The following is a 21,482-nucleotide window of genomic DNA, read 5'->3' on the forward strand; positions in this document are numbered from 1 at the left end:
CTAATATCCCATTGGCCAAAGCAAGTCATATAGGAGCCCAGAGTCAAGGGGTAGGGAAGTGCTTCCTCCCCACCGTAAGAGGGCACTGCCAATTTACATGGCAAATGATGTGGATACAGCAGGGGTGAAGAATTGGGTCCATTAAGGCAATCAATCTATTGCACCCTACACTCAACCTCAATTATTCAGATCCTTCCCACATGCAAAAATCAATCACTCCCATTGCAAGACTGAGAAACAGCTGGTGGCGTCAAGTTCAAAATCTACTTTCTCATGATCTACATCAGTCCAGATACAGCTCCTTTTGATCCAAGACCTCTGGGCAAGTTATCCATCTCCCATACCTCCAACATATAATGGTAAGCTAGGGACAGGACATCTGCAATAAACATTCCTATTCAAACAGGGGAAGAAGGAGGTCCATACCAGTCACTGGTCCATAGCAATTCTGAAATCCTGCTGGGAAAACATTTCCAGCTACCACAACCTTGGGGATAGGTAACATTCCTTGATTAGCTCCAAGATCTGCATTCTTTTTTTAATATATATATAAATTATAATTGGCAGTTTATTAACCAGTGGAGTATATTGCACAGCAAACTACCTCACATCTTTCAGGAAGAAAAACTACTAAATTTGGAAAGTAAAGACATCACCCACTGAATCTGGACACAATTAAAATGTGCTTTAAATATTTCTTTGGGGGAGGGGACACAACACTTCTACTCAATTAAGAGAAACACTTGTACAGTCCAGGTCCCTTATTTTCTTTACACCCATCATGCCATGAGTTCATAGGGAATGGGCTCCAACAATTCAGGCTCCTTTCCATTGGTTCTCACAAAGTGTGCTTCTCTGGGTGGAGCAGGCTGGTGCTTCAGTTGAACCCAAGTACCTTTCTTTTTGGCTTCCTTCTTTTTCTGATCATTTTCCTTCACACATTTCAGGAAGCTATCTCGGGTCTTAGAGTGCTCAAAAGCTCAATATGCACATTAATTCTCTTGGCAAGAATCTTGCCCTTAACTTGCTTGTTTACAACAGTGCCAACACCATGCTGCATAACGTTGTAGACTCTTCCAGTTTTGCCATGGTAACATTTGTGGGGCATTCCTTTTTGAATAGTGCCCATTCCCTTGATACATACAATATCACCTTTCTTGTAGAGTCACATGTATGTGGCCAAAGGAACAACTCCATGTTTTCTAAAAGGCCTAGAGAACATGTAGCAGGTGTCCCTCCTCCTTCCCTTTGCATTGGTCATTTTGACAAATTACTGGAAGATGGCGGTTCCGGCCGAAAGGCTCCAAGATCTGCATTCTAAGAAAGGTTCTCTCCCCATTGTTCTCTATGGCTCTTGCTCCAGCCTCTGAGATGTCCTTCCTTTTCTATCACCATCCCTGGCTACTTCTGAAGGCATTATAAAATATAGCCTTTAAGCAATCTTTTGAAACTGCTTCCTACCCAGAGGTCTTTTTATATTTTGAACAATTTCCATCTCTTTTAATTCAGGCTATGGGTCGTTTTGTCAATATAACTCTGTCTAAAAACTTTGTGGGTTCCCTTTGTCTTTGATTCCATTCTACTGCATGTGCCAGAAGCCACAGCAACAGAACAGATTCTACCTTCTCTATCATCCTTCTAATACTACTTGCAAACTAGGCAGTTATTTTATGAACTTGTCTCTTTTTTGTAGTACCTTATCAAACACAGTCATAAAAGCCAACTGATGCTTTCAGTACTCTGCTGAGAAATCTCTTTGCCCAAGTCCAAGAGTTTATTAGATACACTTTTTATCTCCCAAGTTACTAACAGTTTTCCTAAAGGATTCAGCATTACATAATGTGGATTGCCATTTTTCCAGCCTCCAAGAGCAATTTCCTTACTTTTTTTTCAGCCTTCCCTAATAGTTTACTCATTCCCACCACCCAGTCCCAAAAAACAATGTTACATATGATTTATGTCCACTTCTGCGTACCAGTTTATGTAGCGGTTAATTATTGATACATAACAAAATATCCCAAATTTCAGTCATTTAAGATAAAAATCATGAATGATTTTTTCACATGTCTGTGAGTCAGCTGCGGGGTGGCTGACCCAGGCTGAACTTGACTGGCTCTGCTGGTCTTGGCTGGGCCAATTTATGAGTCTGCAGCTCGTGGATCTAGGCTAGGCTCAGCTGGGGATGGCTGGGCTCCATGTGTCTCTCATCCTCCACCTGAGGCCAGTGGGTTCACCTGGGTATGTCCATCTGAAGGTGATGGTAGTAGCACGAGGATGCAAAATCAGTCCTGCAAGCCCTTATCAAGTGTCTGCTTGAGCCATATCTGCTGTCATCCCATTGGCCAAAGCACATAGTCGAGCCCAGAGTAAAGAGGTAGGGAAGTACCTCCCACCCACAATAAGGAGGGTACTGCAAAGCCACATGACAAAGGGCATGGACACAGGGAGAGGTGTAGAACAGGGCCGTTAATGCCACATGCCACTGTGGTCAAAGGCAAACACTCGCTCACTTCCAGTCTTTTGCATCTGGGTTTTCCTCTTCTTGGAATGTTGTCCGTATAATTGTTCTACAAGGTAATGTCCTCCTTTATCAGATGAGAGGGGTGAGGATCAGATCGGAGAAGTCCCTTCCTCAGGATCACACAGCTAGTAAGGACAGAACTCACATTTGAATGCAGGCCTGTTTGGGCACCTACTAAATCTATATGGAATGAAAGGTAAATCATTTCTGCAGTGGTTATACCCATAGGGTTCTTGAACTGTAGAACCTAATTCTGGCTAACAAGCAGCGGAAAAATGCTATTTATTGGAAGGAAACTGGACAGCTCACAGTGGTGAAAGAAACGCTGAAGAAACAAAGGCAGGTCCAGAGAACTCAGTCAGAAAGGAGCTTTTGGGGGCCATCTCTGTGAGGATGACTCAAGATGTCTTTGTCACTCAGGCAAAGAGTCCTGTGCCTAGAGAACCTGATTGACCCAGCTTGGGCATTGGGTCCGCCCTGTGGGTAGGGCATGGTGGCTGACAGCCAGCCCCTCCCTTCCCCCCACCTCACGGAATGGAGGAGGGGAGCTTCTTAAAGGAGATGCTGAGTGAATTTCCCCCAGAAAGGAGAAGGGAGGGATAACCTGGGTGCAGTGATTGGGCACATGGACTTGGGAGCCAGGCTGTCTGGGTTTGCCATCCTGGCTTTCCCACTGACTAGTTGTACTTAACCAGTACAGGCAGGGTATTAACCTTCTTATGCCTCAGTTTCCTCATCTGTAAAATGCTGTTGTGCAGTAATGTATCAACCTCACTAGATTGCTGTGAAGGGTAGTGAATGTTGGTTGGTGGTATCGCTGTGTATGGGGACTGGCAGAGACAGAGTGCAGAGCACAGGATCAATCCACTCCCCGGAGAAACAGCACAGGCTGCCAAGGTGGCCCGTGACGGGCTGTGTCCCTCCTGGCCTGGAGCGACTCCAAGAGCTGCCAGCCATGCTACTCTTAGGCCCTCTGTTTCTGGATGGAGGAGCTCCAAGAACTCAGAGCATGCAGGTGCTGAGTCATCACTGGAGGTTCCCGTAGAGATGGGACAAACTCATGTTCACGTTTGTTGGCAGCGCGGTGGGGCCTCCTGGGTGTCGAGCCCATATGACCAGAGCATATGGTTTCCTGAGCTGGTACCAGATGTGAAGGCAGAAAAGGTTAAGTGGCTGGAGCCCCAGACTTGGCCTTGAGAGATCCCGTTTGAATCTCAGTTCCACCATCACTCACTATGAACTTGGGCAAGTTGCTCCAAGACCGGTTGCTCATCTGTCCAGGGAGTGGGTAGCAGGAGTTCCCCGATGCTGTCACTCAGAGCATCCCCCAGAGCTGGGGCCAACGTCTCTCCCCTCTGACTCTCAGGACCAGTTTGTTTCTAACGACCTGGTGACTCTTAAATGCCACACCCTGTGGCTTATCTTTGCTTCTCTGCTTAAGCAGGCACCCAAGCAAGTCAGGCCAATGAAAGCCTTAGGTCCCCCACTCTATCTAGGTGGACCCCACTTTATGACAACCCAGCGTTACCCCACGGAGAAAGGATGAGAGAGGCCCAGCTTCAGTCCCCGCCACTGGCGTTTCTGGTTGTGAGTACATGTTGGCACCATGCTGGCGTAGCAGGTGGGGAGGTCAGAGGAGGTGAGGACCCCCCATCCAGCATTAGCTGCATGAGCGAGGCAGGGCAGGATTCGTTCAGAGAGACCCAGAACACGGTGGAGCTTCAAGGGACCGCTGGCTCACGGCTGGTCTGCACAAACCACGGGCAGGATGTGCCCCCAGCCCGCCTGTTCTCTTAGAATCTCATGATGTCAAGGAAGGAAATCGGGTCAGCCCGGCAGCCTCATCTTTTACGAAGCTGCTTGTTTCTCGTAAGGTTTGTTCTGTTGCGCTGTGTGACCCCAGACTTCACAATAAAGTTAGCAGACAAGACCATCAGCCATTGTGATGGTGGACCGGGAGGGACGATGGATGTCGCCCGGTCCCATCCCCTCATTTTTTTAAGATTTAAAAAAAAATCGAGTCAGATACCAAGGTTCAAATCCCGGCTCCACCACTAGTTTACTCAAGCATGTTATTTAACCTCACAGTGCCTCATTTTCCTCGTCTGTCAAAAGGGAACAGTCACGTTCCCTTTTATGATAAAGTAATTATGCCAGTAAAAAGTGTAGGGTCCTTGTAAGTCTCAAATGAATTAACACAGGAGCGTGCGTGCCACAGGACCAGGCACATCCTGAGTGCTCCCGGACTCCTGGACCAGTGCTCATGCCTCTGCCCAAGGCTGGGGGCTTCCTGGAGATAGTTCTGTGCTTTCCTGGAAGGGATCAAGGGCCTCAGTCATGAGCACCTCGAAGGAGCCACCCCAGGCCAGGGTCTGTGCAAGGGCCCTGTCTTCACCTGACACTCCCTCCCCGAGCACTGTGACCCCTGTATTGTGTTTCTAAGCTGCCCTGCCCCCATTTCCGTGCCCGAATACCCACAGCCCAATTTCTTCAGATATTCATTTCTCCTCCTTCACCATCTCCCCTCTCCAGCCAAGAATCCCCCCTTCCCCAAAGTCTCATCCCAGCTGCAAATATCTTCCAAAAACCCGGGAGCCTCTCTGCAGTCTAGGATATAACTGACTCACCAGGAGCCCCACTTAAGACAATATGAGGAAACATTTTATGCCACTGCTGGAAACTGAGGGCATTTCTCAAGACTTTAGTGGCCTCTGGCATGACCCTGAAGGGCCAAGCAAAGGCAGGGGTAACATGAAAGAACAACTGCCCAGGCAGGGGCTGGGAAATGTAGTCCTGTGGGCATCTGGGTGCTGTAAAATGCCTCAATTTTATGTTATGTTTGTGTCAGCCTCAGGAGCCAAAGCCTATGAGGAGAAAATGCAAGGCTTTCTTGAAGAAGAAATTCAGAAAAATCTATGTTTCCATTAGCTTAGATTACTCACTGTTGCCCGCTGGTCCTCAGGGGTTTATTTGGATAAATTGTCCCAACTCATATTAAGAAGTGGAGCAGAGAAAGACAAATATCATATGATATCACTTATATGTAGAATCTTTTTTTAAAAAGCTACAAATGAACTTGTTTACAAAACAGAAAGAGACTCACAGACACAGAAACAAATTTATGGTTACCAAAGTGGAAAAGGGCGGGGAGGGATAAATTAGGAGTTTGGGATCAACAGATACACACTACTGAGTATAAAACAGATAAACAAGGATTTACTGTATAGCACAGAGAACTATATTCAATATCCTGTAATAACCTATAATGGAAAAGAATCTGTAAAAGAATATATATATATATATATATATATATATATATATATATATATATATATATAAAAATAACTGAATCACTTTGTTCTACACCTGAAACTAACACAACATTGTAAATCAACTATGCTTCAACAGAGGAAAAAAAAAGTGAAACAGGAACAAGCCAGAGAAGAGCAGTTCACAGAGGCTCCTTCTCTAGGGCCCGTGACCTTGGCTCAGCCATAAGGGCGTCTCTTCTGTTCTCGGATTACCTACTCTGCCCTATTGCTGGAAACGGATGTTAGCAACCCCAGTGGATTGATCTGGGTAACGGAGTAACCAGGTGGTGTGGCTTCATGCCCAGCTTTGCCAGGACTAGTTATGTGACCTTTGATGTGTCACTTAACTTCTCCGAGGCTCCCTTTTTTCATCTGGAAAAAATGGGCCAGTGTTACAGTCATGATTTTGAGTGAAAGAAGCTGACACAGATAACATGTCCTGTATGAATCCATTTATATACGGTTCAAAAACAGGCAAGGCTAAACTTTATCATTGAGGAATGTATACACGGTGGCAAAACTAAAACAAAAGAGAAAGAAAAAGAAATGATTTTCATAAAAGCAAAGCTATGAGTGCCTGTAGTATACGGGAGGGGATGTGAGTGGGAAAGATCACTTAGTGTTGCTGGCATCATTCTGTCATTCACTCTGTCTTGATCTGGGTTGTTCACTAGGTGGGTGTTTGCTTTAGAATTTATTACAATTAGAATTACCCATGACACTTTGCATTTGCTTATGTCCTTTTCTGTATGTCTGCTAGGATGATAATGAAGAAGAAGAAATGGACAATGTCTTTAAAGAGGTTCATAAACTGTAAAGCTCTGTGTACATATTCGGGCTCATGAATAACCTCCTCTTCCTGCCTGCCCCTTTTCTCTAGGTTCATAATCCAGAATGTTCAAGCTCCATTCTAGTCTGGGCTCCCAGATCCCATTTTACAGAAGGGTAAACTGAGGCCCCAGGAGGCAAAGGCATTATCTCCTCTTCCTTCTCTCCTTTTACCCTCGCAGGGTTTCCAGCCCTGAGACCTGGAACCTGAAGCTCCTGAACGCTGGTGAACCTGAACGCTCACCTACAACCTGACGCTCCTGAACGCTGGTGAACCTGAACGCTCACCTACAACCTGAAGCTCCCTTTTCGCCTTGAGCTGCTGGGAGTGTTGTGTGTGAATCCAGCAGCATTGGAATTAAGAGACAACGGAGCATTTCCTCTCCTTCAGAACCTGTTCCAACACCCTCCCTCTCAGGCTGAAAAAAACCAGTTGCAATTTCCTCCCGCCCACGACTCCCACATCACATGCACTCAGCCATGGGAGTAGTAGAGGACTTTATTATTTTTTAAAGAACCCATACACACAGTCCCAGGTTCTCATAAACCCTTCTGGGCATCCTTCTGCAAACCAATCCAAAAGAATAAAAACTGGGCTGAGGAGAGTGCCAGGCCTGTTGCAGGTGCATCTAAGATTCCAGCACCGTCTTTACGAGCTTGTAAGAGGCTCCCTGTCTCCCCATCACCTCAGCAGATGTGGCCCTTATTTCCCTTTGAATACATTGCCTTCAGCTTAGAGCAGCTGAGAACTTTACAAGCAGTCCTGCTCCCAAGGCCAGTAATTTGCCAGAAATTAGCAGTGACTAAGACACACCAGCCTCCCTTTGTTCTAGGCAGTGGGGACCAGCTTGTCCCACAGTTTTCATTTTCAGCACTGTTTGGAGAGCCGTGGACACAGCCACCCAGAGGCCCCAGGCCTGGGGTGGGGGGCTTTCTTTTTCTGTGTCCTCCTCCCCTCGACCACACTGGTGAGGGAGATGTTGTTGACTTTCCATGACATTTGTTCATCTTCCTTGTTTCTCCCGCATTTACCTCTCACTCATCTTCCAGAACAAGACAGAAAGAGAGTGGGCGGACTGAAGGCCATTTTTACTGCTTTGTCAGAAACTGGAAGTTTTTCCAAAGACTGGTGAGATCCTCCAAACCCCTGACTTTTAAGAGCTGGAGGAAAGGCCACTCCAATTTGTGGATTTGTAACCTGTCCACTGCCAGGCCCAGCCCAGGCGTGAGGCCAGAGCAACAGGGCCACCACCCCAGTGAAATGAACTGCATTTAGTGGAGGTCCACAATGGGGCCCTGCTCTGCATTTTATAGGCTGGGAAACTTTGTGCAGGTAGTTTCGCCTCCCTATGCCTCAGTTTATGCATCTGTAGAATAGGTATGACAATGCAGACTAGGCATGTCCCACAGGGTTTATGGAGAGGCAATACCAGCTACATGATTTGCAGGACCCAGTGCAAAATCAAAATGCAGGGTCCTCTTTCCCTGCGTGAAGCCAAGGATCCTTATTTGATGGCCCATCCCAGGAACTCACCCGAGACCTGGGACCTGACCGTCCTCTTGTGCCCCATTTTCCTGCAACAAAAGATATTAATAAATCTACTTCTTACCTTAAAAAAAAGCAGGGTCCCTTGTTCAAAAAGTATGAAACATTTCAAGATGGCAACAGCAGAGCATTAAACTAAGTGTGGGGTCCTGTGCAAGTGCCCAGGTGGCCTGCACGTGAAGCTGGCCCTCTGAGGAAGCGTTTATTCATTCATTCAACAAATAGTGGGGATTTTGTGCCAGGTACAAGTCATATGAGCTGACAAATGTCAAGGGCTCAGCAGATCTGGTACACAGTGGTACACTCTGTGGGTGGGTGGGTACTCAATAAACAGTGGGTACTCAATAAACAGTGCCTTTTATTTCAATGTAAACCTCATGATATAATACAGCATGTATTATCATCTCCATTTCACAGGAAGAAAACTGAGACTGCAAGAAATTTATCCAAGGTCCATAGCTGGTAGGTAAGAGATCTAAGAGTTGAACCCAAGACCCAGGTCCTTTCTAGTTCCACAGGCCACTCCAGCAGGCAGCCCAGCCCCTGATGCAGGAGAACCTCCCAGAATCACAGGCCCTTCTTAACCCAGCTAAGAGCCAAATGCCCAGGGACCCTTTGAGTGATTGCTTGGAAGCCTGTGGGTCATCAGTATGAGAAGAAACATCCACGGGGCCCCAGAAAGGCTCTTGAGTACCAACTTGAATGTCTCAATTGTCTTTAGCGGCACAAAGGCAATCTACATTGCATGCCAGACCTGGCTACAAAACTGACTTTTGGGGCTTCCCTGGTGGCGCAGTGGTTGAGAGTCTGCCTGCCGATGCAGGGGACACGGGTTCGTGCCCCGGTCCGGGAAGATCCCACATGCCTCGGAGCGGCTGGGCCCGTGAGCCATGGCCGCTGAGCCTGCGCGTCCAGAGCCTGTGCTCCGCAAAGGGAGAGGCCACAACAGTGAGAGGCCCACGTACCGCAAAAAAAAAAAAAAAACAAAGAAAAACTGACTTTTGAGTTTTGAAAATGAACCGTCTGCCCTGAGAACATAAATGTGGTCATTCTATCAATAAGGCAAGTAAATTTCCTCCAATTCAAAATGTAGTAGAGAGTACACTGGGAGATGGAGAGACTTGAATAAGAAAAATCACCTACTATGAGCTTGGCACATAATAGGAGCTCAGTGTGGGCTAGTTCAATCTGAAATTGAATTGGTCACTAAAGTGGACCAAGACCAGCCTTTCAGTTCCCAGAGCCGGGATCTGTGTTGGGCTGGTTTTGCCTTGAATCAGGCACCTCTCCTTCCCAGACCAGGCTGCCACATACAGGAGTGTAGGTTGTGCACTGCACAATGGGACCGGTGCTCCCCAGAGCTGTGCAGCGTACATCCTTCGTGGAGCCCAGATGAGGCAAACGTGCTTCCCTAAACCACTGAAAGATGTCCAAAATGGATAGCAATGGACTAGTGCCTCCACCCTCCCTCATAGCCCACCCAGCAGGCCAGCTTCAGCTCCCTCAATAAAATCTCACCCCAACCCTTCAAAGCTGACAGTGAGGGGAGAGTCTGCATGCAGGGAGGGTGCCTAGTCCGTATAGTTCCAGCTGTGGAGGGCCTTTGCAGTATAAATCCTGCCAGTTGTTTCTTGTTTGGTTTTTCTTTTGTGTAATGCAAGTGCCTGACTTAAGCTTTGATGGCCAAGGCAGCCACTTCAAAGAGGCCTGCACTTCAATGATGGGGATCTTGAATAAACACATTGCCAGCCAAAGGACTAGGTAAAGGCCCAGCCCACCTCCTCCCACTGAGGCGCCTTTGTTTTAGAGACCTTGGTTGATTTCAATAGCTGACCATCTGGGCCAGTTGTTTTTTCTCTCCCCATGCTTTAAATTCTCACTCTTGTGGGGTTTTCCCCCTTGATAATTAAACTTTATCTTTTTTAATTAATTTGTTTCTTTGGCTGTGCCTCATGGCACACGAGATCTTAGTTCCCCGACCAAGGATCGAGCCCTTGCCCCCTACAGTGGAAGCGCAGAGTCTTAACCACTGGACCACCAGAGAAGTCCCTAAAATTAATTTTTGTTGGAGTTTAGTTGATTTACAATGTTATATAAGTTTCTGCCGTACAGCAAAGTGAATCAGTTATACATATATATATATATATATCCACTCTTTTTTGGATTCTTTTCCCATATAGGTCATTACAGAGTATTGAGTAGAGTTCCCTGTGCTATACAGTAGGTTCTTATTAGTTACCTGGTTTACATATAGCAATGTGTATATGTCAATCCCAATCTCCCAATTTATCCCTTCCCCCCCGCCTTTCCCCCTTGGTAACCTTAAGTTTGTTTTCTACATCTGTGAATCTATTTCTCTGTTGTAATTATGTTCCCTTGTACCATTTTTTTAGATTCCACATATAAGCAATATCATATGATATTTGTCTTTCTCTGCTCACTCTTATGTTTTAAATTCACCAATAAAGATTGTGTCCTTGAAACCCTAGGCCTCCACCGTCGACCCCAATAAAAGCAAAACCCAGGCCCATTCTCCCTCTACCCCACCCCTGCCCCGCAAGGCCTTGCTGTGTGGCCCCAGGTGTGTCATGTAACTTCCAGGTCCTATAAGTAAAAAACCTTTATTTTTTACAGAGTCTCCTGGTGGGTATTGCCAAAGGATGCCTTACAATCATAATAAGAACCACAAGGGCCAATCCAACCACAGCATAGCTTATTGACAGGCTGAGCTGGGCACAAAACAGCCTCCCCACCTTCCTTAGGGTGTTCTCACTAAGCACGATGCTGCCACCAGGCAGCTCTGGGAGTGGACTACTGCCCCCCTTTGCCATCCCTCCTCAGTTACCTGTAATTCCCCTTTGCCCATCCAAGATCAGACTGAAGCCCTGAATCAAGACTTTAGTAGAAGGACTTCCCTGGAGATCCAGTGGTTAAGATTCTGCGCTTCCACTGCAAGGGGCACGGTTCGATCCCTGGTAGGGGAACTAAGATCCCGCATGTCACGTGACACAGCCAAAAAATAATAATAAATAGATAAAAGATACTAAATTCTCAAGTTAACCTTTTAAGAGAAAAAAGAAAAGAAAAGAAACCCCGGGAGGAAAATAAGTAGTCGCCTACAGCTCTCTCCTGGCGCAAGGAACATGCCCACCAGCTGCTCCCCTTCCCTCCTGCCTTGAGAGTCTTCCAAACACAGGAAGAGAAGCCTCCAAGAGGCAATCCAACTTTGCTTCATGGAGGAATTTCTTCACTTCAGCCCCAGGACCCAGAGGAGGAAAACAGTCACAATTCTAAGCAGGCTGCATCCTGCCCCTCTCATTCTCCCCACCAATATTTCCTGGAAGCTTCCATCTCCACAGGCCTCATGCTCAGAGCATTGAGGTTTAGGGTCAAAAGACCTGGATTTAAGTCTTGGCTCTGCTCTGAATCACTTGTGAGACCTCTGGTGAGTCACTTCACTTACTACTCTGACCCTCAGTTTCCCCATCCATAAAATGGGGACAATATTGGTTTCCTTCCCAGAGCTGAGGGGAAGATTCTGTAAATGCTGAGGGGAAATTACTTTCTGTCTCAGTGTTAATAATACCTGTCCAGTGTGGGTATTTTAGCTCTCTCTAGAGCTGGATGGTGTCCCAGAGCAGGCAGTCGGGGCTCAAAAGGCCACCATTGATTGCCAGCACCTTGTTAAAGCTTCCCATGGAGAAACCAGCCACAAATGGCTCCCCTTCTGTTCCCATGGAGAGAGGAGAAGAGAATCATGGGAACTGCCCTTTTCTTGAAAGCCTCTTCCCACGTGGTCATTGGTCTATGGGTCCTGGTGGTGCAATTAGCAAGGGGGTAGCAACTGTGAATACAGAGCCACCAGCTCTGTTCCTGTTAATTAAAAAAAAAAGAAGGGAAGAACATCAGAGAGATGGAGAGAAAGAGGAAACAGTGAGCCGGAGAGGGAGAGAGACAGAGAATAGTTCATAGAGAAAGACTGGGGCATCCAGGGAGACACACAAAGACTAAGAGAGACACAGAGAGACACTGGAACACAAAGAAGGTGGGGACAAAGGGAGGACAGAAGGGTTGTAGGGACTGTGTCTAAAAAATGAATATTACTAAGAAAAACAAAAATCAAAACTTGCTTCACTGCAGGCCTAATGCCTTCCACCTCGGCATCCCAGGCAGGATCACGGGAGGTATATGACAAGTAATTTGCATGGGGAAAAGGTGCTCATTAATAGCAATATAACTTAAGAGGTTCAAGGTTGCCTTTGCTCACTTGCTTTAGCGGCACCAGGAGTGCTGGGGTGCAGCAGGAAGGTCACTCCCAGCTCCAGCCTGGGGATGCCAGCCCTCGTGATCCAGCAGAAGCCAGCTGGGAGCTGCTTCCCCCATGGAATCCCGCTGTCTCTGAATGCAACCCACACACTGCCGGGACCTTTGCGGTCATCAGTAAAGTGCAGTATCCTTCTCCCTTGGTCTGATCTCTCCAACCAGCCTTGGGCTCCAAATGATGCACTTGGAGATTGATTTCACGCGGTTTGAAGGGCACCAGGCAAGGATCCTCAGAGGCATTTAGAAGCCCCCTCTAGGGGAGGAGGAACCCCTATCGGGCAGGATTTCATCCCTTGCACCACCCAGCCGTCTTGCCTCCATCAGAACCTAGCTTTTCTGTGTTTTGTTCATTGGGCTTCTCCAGAAGGTTTAGTTAGCAAAAAGGTTTCTCTGGTTAGACAGCGAAAAAAAAAACAAGATTAAAACTGACTGGACTGGCAGACATTGGGTGATTTTGAGCTTTGATGTCTATGATTCTGAGGTTTGAATTGAACTGAGCAAAGTGAGTAATTGTGAAAACAGAATAAAAATTTCTGGGAAGGGATGGAGTTAGAATTATTGCATCTGAAGAGAAAGACTTTAAGTAAATACATGCTTATTTGCACATTAAGTAAAATGGTTACTTTTATCAAGTGCCTTCTACGTCCCAGTAACATTTATGTTACTCAGTGTGATCCTCACGACAAACTTGTGAGGCAGGGCTTCTTATGCCCATTTTATAGATAAGGAAACTGAGGCTCAGAGATGTTCAGAACTTGCCCAAGATGACAGAGCCATGAAGGGCATCTCTGCTAAGAGGAGAGGCTCCTGAGCAGGAGAAAGCTGCCCAGGAAGCCTCTAAGGGGCTCAGTTTTCTCCTTTGTAAAATGGAGGATTGATGGAGGTAATGCAAGTGCCTGGCTCATAATAGTTGCTCAATAAATGGTAGCTATTGATGGGGTTGTGATCCTTCCATTTGAAAAGCTAACCCCCCCCACAGAACACGGCCACCCCCACACACACACATACACACACGCCCCGTGTGCTGGTGCTGAAATCCCACTCTACAGCCAGTTTCCAGGAGAAAGAGCCACAGTCAACGAAGTCTCTAATCAAACAAATATCACAGTATGAAACTGCTTGCACTGCTTTTTTTTTTCTCGTTGCACTAGGTCTTAGCTGCGGCTTGCAGGCACCTTAGCTGTGGCATGCATGTGGGATCTAGTTCCCTGACCAGGGATCGAACCCAGGCCCCCTGCAGTGGGAGCACAGAGTCCTATCCACTGCACCACCAGGGAAGTCCCCGTGCTTGCACTGCTTTTAACACAATTTCTTTTTTTTTTTAGTAAATAAATAAATATTTATTTATTTATTATTGGCTGAGTTAGGTCTTTATTGCTGTGAGCGGGGGCTACTCTTCGTTGCAGTGCGCAGGCTTCTCATTGTGGTGGCTTCTCTTTGTTGCGGAGCACAGGCTCTAGGCACGCGGGCTTCAGTAGTTGTGGCTCGCAGGCTCTAGAGCGCAGCCTCAGTAGTTGTGGTGCACAGGCTTAGCTGCTCCGTGACATGCGGGATCCTCCCGGACCAGGGATAGAACCGTGTCCCCTGCATTGGCAGGCAGGTTCCCAACCACTGCGCCACCAGGGAAGCCCTTAACACAATTTCTAAAAGAACACGTCCACTCCTCCCCTACCCCTCTATACTCCCTTTCCCACCCCCTTGCAGATGACAAGAGCAAAGAGAAAGGAAGACACTTTCCTTCCAAAGCAGGGGTCCAAGGCTACACACATCTCTGAAATGGAAGCCACTGTAGAGATCACCCAACCACATCCTCCAGCCCATTTTACAGGTGAGGAGACTGAGGCCCAAAGAGAGCAAGGGGTGGGCCCAAGGTCATACCACATGTCTGTGGAAGCTGGGTGCAGAACCACAGAAACTTACTTTCAAGCTTTTATAACTCCAAAAGCAGGGCTTTCCTAAGCACCTGTGGGGGTCATGTTCACCTTCATGCCATTTGGTGCAGGTTGTAACCTCACCACCCCCTAGCTTCCTAACAGCCTTTAGCTCAACTCTGCCTGCGGAGAAGAACAAGGCAGATTTTCCTGCCAAAACAGCCAGTCTGCCTTTTGCTGCCTCACCACAGAATTCAAACTTGGACAATAATAATACCGGTCCAGTCACATGGACAGGCATGCACAAGTGTATGCAGGCAAGCATCCTTCTTTGCCAGATTGTGAGCATCCTGAGGACAGAAACTGGGTCTTTCCGGTCATATGATCTGGGGAAGGTTGCTTTCACTCTCAAAGGCTTAATTTCCTCATTTTCTTCATAGAAATGTGGGAGAATTCAATAAGATATTATATATAAAGAGCTGAGCATGATACCTGGAACCTAGTAAATGTTTAATAAATGTTAATTATTATTTTACTGATTTTTGTTATTATCTGTATCCCCATAACTTAACATATCACAGTGGTTGGCAGAAACATAGATGCTCAGTAAATCTGTAGGAAATAAACATGCCAGGGTGTCATTTATTAATCACCTACTATCTACAGAATTTCTACTGAGTACTTGTATCAGTCAGCAATGGCCATGAAACACTGTGTAACAGATCACCTCAAAACTCAGAGAATTACAACAGCCGTCATTTATTCCCTCTCGGGGATCTGTGGATCAATAGGGGCAACTCTGACCCCTCACATGTTCATTCTGGGCCCCAGGATAAAAGGGCAGCGGCAACCAGGGGAAACTTTCCTCGTGAAGATAGCAAAAGTGCACAAGGACAAGTAGAAATACGCAGTCTCTTATTGCCTAGGCTGAGAACTGGCACACTGCCATTTCTGTCCACCTGCCATAGGTCAAAGCGAGTCACGTGGTCAGCCTCAAAATTAGTGGGACAAGAAAATCTATGAGGCTACGGCTAGGGTGTGGGTGTGTTACATGAGCACAGGGGAGTGAAGAACTGCAACCAATAATCCCATCTGCCGTGGTGCTAACCCGGCACGTGCTAATCACGTGAATCTTGCCCTTGCAGGTGACTGAGGGCAGGTCACTCTACTGCTGTTTGCCTCCAGTCCATCCCCAGGAATCACTAGAAAGATGCGTCCCCACCAGGATCTTGGGGGACAAAAAATCCCAGACAGAAAGTGAAATGTATCTTGAAGCATTTTTCAAGTAGAAAATGTAAAGCATAAATAAACAGACAGTAATTCCTCTCATTCTGCCCTCTGCAGTTAAGGTTGTTCGTACAAACCCTTCTTAACATTGTTTAATTTCAAGGAGCTGAAAATCAAGATGACAATGTATTGCTTACAAGCAAATTCCAGGGTCTGGAATTAAGAAGAAAGCATGGTTCAAGCCCGTGGATTATTTTTCCCGTCGGGATCGAGCCTCCATCTTAACCTAACAGCACCCCTCCTTTCAGAAGTGCTCCCCTTTTGCTTCTCCAGGCCAGCGGGCCCATCTGATGGGAGTGGGGAAAGTCCAGAGGACAGGAGTCCAACTACCCTGACTGATGGGGAGGCAGAAGCATCTGGAGCTCCAGGTGTCCCCGTGGCTTGTCTCTGTGGGACATCCTCCACCCTTGGAGCTTGGTCCTCAGGCCTTCCTGGGGGACACTGGACAGTGCTGGAAAGAAGGGCAGAGGAAGCAGAACTGTCGGGGCCGGAGATGGGGAAGGAAGTCTGTATTTGCTCCCTTGTAGCAGCAAAGACTGTTTACCTCCAAGTCTGTGTTTTTCAAGGAAGCAGAGACCAGCAGAGGAAAAACGCCCTTGTGAAAACATTTCCATGAATTTATTTTGTTCATCTGGAGGGACATGACCCCTCAGCGAGGCCTCTGGGATTTGACATGGTCAGGATGAGGCTGGCCAGCCCCTGGCTGCTCAGAATCCACTGCCACCTGGGACCCAGCCTGCTGGGTCCAGGATGGAAGACACTGGCTCAGCTGTGAAGGTACAGGTGCCACCCTGGGCTCCGCAGGACCAAGGAGAGATGCACACACACCCCAGGGGACCCCTCAGTAAAATTCAGTTCTGTCTCTCATCTGAGGAATGAACAAGGGAATCAGAAGACCTGGGTTTGAGGTGCCAAGTCTGCTAGTGCAGGAACGTGTGACCTTGGACAAGTCATTGAACTGTTCGGAGCCTCAAGGTTTGGTTCTTAAAATGGGTTAAAATCTCCTACCTCACACACCTATTGTAAGGACCAAATGTGACAATGAGTATGATAGGATCCATTTTCTTGGCTGCCTGAACAGGGCAGAGCTGGGGCCTGGGGACAGGTGTCCATCCCTAAACACAAGTGTCTTGCTGGAATAGAAATAGGTTCTAGGAACCTACTGAATCAAGCCAAGGGATGATACTTGGAGTTCATGAACCACCTGGGAAGCCAGGTGTATTTCATCAGGGCCAGATGAGCGACCTGGGCAATCAGGAAAACACACAAGAGGAGGCTTCCAAGGAAGTCTTCCTGGAAGAGGGAGAAGGACCTTGGAGAGTAAGTAGTACTTAGCAATTAGTCCTAATCTGATATGCCTACCTAAGTACTACTTAGATAGTAGCAAGTGCTGAGTACTCAGTACTCAGATAAATAGAACGGGCATTCCTGGTAGGGACAGTGCTGTAAGCAACACCTTGGAGGGTGGGTTGCTCGCAGCATGTTTGGAAAAAGGCCAACTGGATCAGTGGGCTGAGTGGAGGAATCATGCAGAGCAATTAGTGGAGATGCAGATAAAAGGGGAGAGAAGTAGATGGCAACAAGCCTTGAATGCCAGGCCCAGGGGTCGAGATCTGTACCAACTAAAATGTTTTCAGGAGGAAATGATGGGAATGTATCTGCCCAAACAACTGAAGCATTTGGGGGCCGGGAGATGGGGTTCAGGCGAAGCTTAATCTAGGGTGATGTTATCTCAGCATTGCTTTCTCAGTGTTGGCTCCTTTCTCTAGGCAGGTTTACCCCTTCATGTTCTCAAGGTGGCCCCCAGCACACTCACGCTGCCAAGTTCAAGCCCAGAGGGGAAGATGGACATCTCTCTCGCAGAACTCCAAGTCAGCATCTAATGACATGTCACTTGCCTATCCTTTAACACGTCCCTGTGGCCAGGCAGGCCTCTCCCCTGGGACTGGGGGTGGAGTCAGTCCTGCAAAAACCACATGCCTGAGACTCGAGGATGGTTGGGTCCTGTGGACATTCAGGGAACCATTCGCAGAAGGACAGGGCAGCAAGCGCGCCCCACAGACTCATCCTGCCAGCAGTGAGGCGCTACACCAGGGCAGTTCTCTGGGGCCAGTGTGACACTCTGGGAGGCGAGACCTGTCCTCACAGGAGTGGACCTGGCATTTCAGCAGTGGCTCCATGGCCTCCACATAAGGGAGCTCAGTCCCCACTCACCCACACCAGGCCCACGCAGTACTGGGGATGCCTTGTTCCCAGTCTTCAGTTCTCAGGCCCTGCAGAGAGCGGGGGGATGGGACAGGGTGGGGCTGGAGTGATGGCCAAGCCCAAGAGATGGGGTTCTGGAGGGAGCAGTGGTCCCCGGCCCTCCCTCGGGCACTAGGGCCCAGCTGACTTCCTCAGCCCCACTATCCCACCTGCATATCTTCTCTCCCTTTTAATCCAGTGAAAAGCTTTTACCTTGTTTCCATCTGCAGTGGAGCAGGAGGATTTAGGTCTTTTGCATTTCCAATGTTTATTTGTGCTTTAATTTAAACCCCTAGAACTAATTCTGGGAACCCCATCGCCATGTGGCCCCCTGAGAGTCTGAATCCTTTTCTCATCCTCCCCTCCACCTCCACCCCATCTCATCGGAATAATGTGGTACAATGGGATTTGTATATGAGTGTGTGTTTTTAAGAGGGGGGGAAAAAAAGAGGATTTTTGAGATATTAAACTGTTGTTTTAGTCTTTTAAATTTTGGGTGGTTTCCATGGAAACTGGTGAGTTTGCTTCTTTGTTCTCTCCAATTTTTTAGAGAAGCCAAGTCAGCTCTCAGTATCTTCTCAAGTAGGTTTGGGTCGAAGCCCCAGAGTCCCAGTGTGGGAACAGGGCAGGCTGCAGCCCCAGGGGTAAGAAGCTGCCCCCCTGAGATTCCATCACTGATTAGTAGGAAGGCCAGAGTCAGAACAAGGCCCTGTGTTGACCCCACTGCCCTTCCCGCATCTCCCCAAGGCTCTGGACTGTTCTATCAAGGTCCAAGTAGTCCAGGTGCATGCTGGAAGCCCAGGCCAATTCCCCATGGGCAGCAGGAGGTGTGAGGGCAGAGCAGGAATGAGGGATGAGCCTTTCTGGGGTGCCCGTCTGCAGGCTCAGACACCCCCCCACTGCCTGGGCTTGAGGAGGGCCATTTTGGGTTCTTCCGTCCTGGGAGCCAAGCTCCCTCCTCTGGGAGTCATCCTAACCATGTCTGTGGGCTCAGCTGGTTCTCTAATCTCAGCCCCCAGGGCCTCCAGCTGAGTCTGGGCGACCGCTGTGCTCAGAAGTCTTGCTGCCCAGTGGAGTCTGCTCTGGGGTGAGCCTCAGAGCCCCAGTTACTATCATGTCTGCTTTAGGCCTTTTCCCCCTCATCTTCTAGAACCATGCTTGTCAACTGTTGGTCCTGACCCACAGGGTCCCGACAAGTGTCCTGGAGGGAGACAGAGGGCACCCTGAAACAGGAGAATTGGGGCTGTTTACAGGGTGTGGACAGGGAGAAGGACACCAGCATGGGATATGGAAGCATCCAGGCTACACACGGCACCAGCCCTACTCCTGCCGAGCAAGGGGCAGGGGCAGTCCCCAGAGAGCGCCGGAGCTGCAGGGAGGGCTGCCCCACAGGAGCTGGGACCCACACACACACACACACACACACACACACACACACACACACACACACGCAGAAGCTGGGGCACAGCCACTGCTGACTCATGGCCTGGCAACGACTAGCCCCTCTGCCCTTCAGTCTGCCTAAGTGCTTCCCTTTGGCCAGCTCCAACCAGAAACCAGTGGGTAAGGGGGCCCACTGATGCCATGGAGACAGGCCAGCCCCACTCCAGGACACTGGGCAGGGCAGAGAAGGGCAGAGATGAGTCTGGGGGTACACGGAGAACAAACAGCCCGACAGGCTCCCTGGCTCCCCACTGCCCACCTGAGTCACGCAAGCTCCACCCAGCCCCGCATCCTGGGCTCTCAGCCATTCCCTGAAGCCCTCCCCATGCCCATCTGTTCAGAATCAGGACCCTCCCGGGGGGGTGTCGTTGAGGCCTTGCTGCCACCCAGCCCATGTTGCTTTGTTTTTTTTGCGGTACACAGGCCTCTCACTGCTGTGGCCTCTCCCGTTGCGGAGCACAGGCTCCAGACGCGCAGGCTCAGCGGTCATGGCTCACGGGCCCAGCCGCTCCGCGGCATGTGGGATCTTCCTGGACCGGGGCACGAACCCATATCCCCTGCAATGGCAGGCGGACTCTCAACCACTGCGCCACCAGGGAAGCCCCCCAGCCCATCTTAAGCAAGCGCTCTCCGGCCCACCTTGGCCCCTACAGTCACAGGCGGGACTGGGTGCTTGGTGGGTGTTGTCCAGGAAGGCAGGCCGAGGGATTCCAGAGCCACAGCCACCCCCCTGAGGGAGCCCCTTCCCTGCCTGCTCGCAGCCACCCTGCAGGCCACCCTCCACAGTTCCTCCCCTTCCCGGTCCCTCTGATTCTAAGCAGATCCCTGTCCCTCTCAGTCCCCTTCAGGGAACAGTCACCAGACACTTGCTCTGAGCCTAGCCCTGTGCTGGGCTCTGCAAGGGAGAGATCACGGGACCAGCGTGACCTCCAAGGAGCTCTTAGCCAGTGTGTTGCGGTGGGCATGGGCTGGGTGTGGGGAAGGGTGAATTTAACTGGGTTAATGAAGGCCACACACTCTCAGGAGAGGACACTCATTGAAGTGCATCAGCCTGTCAGCTGGCCAATCAGGTGGACCCACTTGACACCTGAACCTGGGAGAGCAGGACATGGATGGGTTAAGTCCTGACCAGAGCTGACAGAAGGCAGGCCTTCAGAACGGTCACGGGCGGAGCTTGGAGAGAAAACTGAGCCAGTTTGGACATTTTGCTCGTGGGGTCCTGCCTGGGAGGGAATCGGAACACCAAGTGGGGGAATGTCCCCTTCTACTTGTAAAGGTAGAAGGTGTCAGCTGGGCCTTGGGAGGCCTGGACGTTGCCCTAGTCTCACCACCCTCTCCATGGGTGACTTGGGTTGGTTCTCCTCCAACATTTGGGACCTAATTCTTCACCTGGTAAGTGGAGAGCTTGGCCCGGTTATCCCAGAGTGATTTCACAGCTCCAAAAGGTAGGAAACCCAGCCTCAGCCCATCCTGTAGGCCTCTTCCCAAGAAGGACTTTGGAGAAACCCTGTGTGGTATGGGTTTTTCTCCCTGCAAACGTGATTGGCAGGAGGGAAGGACAGGGTGGAACCGTGGCCAGCTGCCTTGACACCCGGACCAGGAGGCCCGCAGGCCTGTCCAGAGCAGGTGAGAGCTCAGGATGTGCGTGATTCTTTCCCTGAAGCTTCTCAGGCCGGAGCCGAGGGTAGTATCAGCAGGCTGGCCGTGTGCCGCCTGAGTCAGCCCACCCCTGGCCTCATTCGAGGAAAACTGATTGCAGGAGGTCAGAAAGTCTGGTGTCGGGCGCAGGGTGGCAGGGGGCAGTGCCCTTGTATGTGCTGATGGATGAGCAAATGTTCACAGGTAGGCAAGGTCGACGTTCACCTGATGTGTACCTGATAAATACCGTCATGGCCTTCAGTCTTCAAATATTCTAAAATATCCTTACCTGCTGGTAAACAGCCACTGCCCCAAACACCCAAGTGCTCCTTTATCGCCCCAGCCCCTCCCTGGAACCCTGGCACAGATGAGCCTTCAACTGAAGGGTTAACCCCCGACCTGCTCCAGTGAAGGAAAGAGAGCGTTCTAGTTGGTGGAGGTAACAAGGGCCCTATCTGTTGTTCAGTGTC

At 49.1% G+C, this 21,482-nt stretch overlaps 1 pseudogene across 1 annotated transcript; it reads right to left on the minus strand.

The window, feature by feature from the left end:
• Positions 1–778: 778 nt before the first annotated feature.
• On the minus strand, positions 779–1,261 carry LOC309958270 (large ribosomal subunit protein eL21-like; annotated as a pseudogene). The gene has a single exon. The product of its transcript is annotated as a large ribosomal subunit protein eL21-like (transcript).
• Positions 1,262–21,482: the final 20,221 nt, after the last annotated feature.

Source organism: Leucopleurus acutus, assembly GCF_964270905.1.
Source record: "Leucopleurus acutus genome assembly, chromosome: 1".
In the NCBI taxonomy this organism is placed as follows: Eukaryota; Metazoa; Chordata; class Mammalia; order Artiodactyla; family Delphinidae; genus Leucopleurus; species Leucopleurus acutus.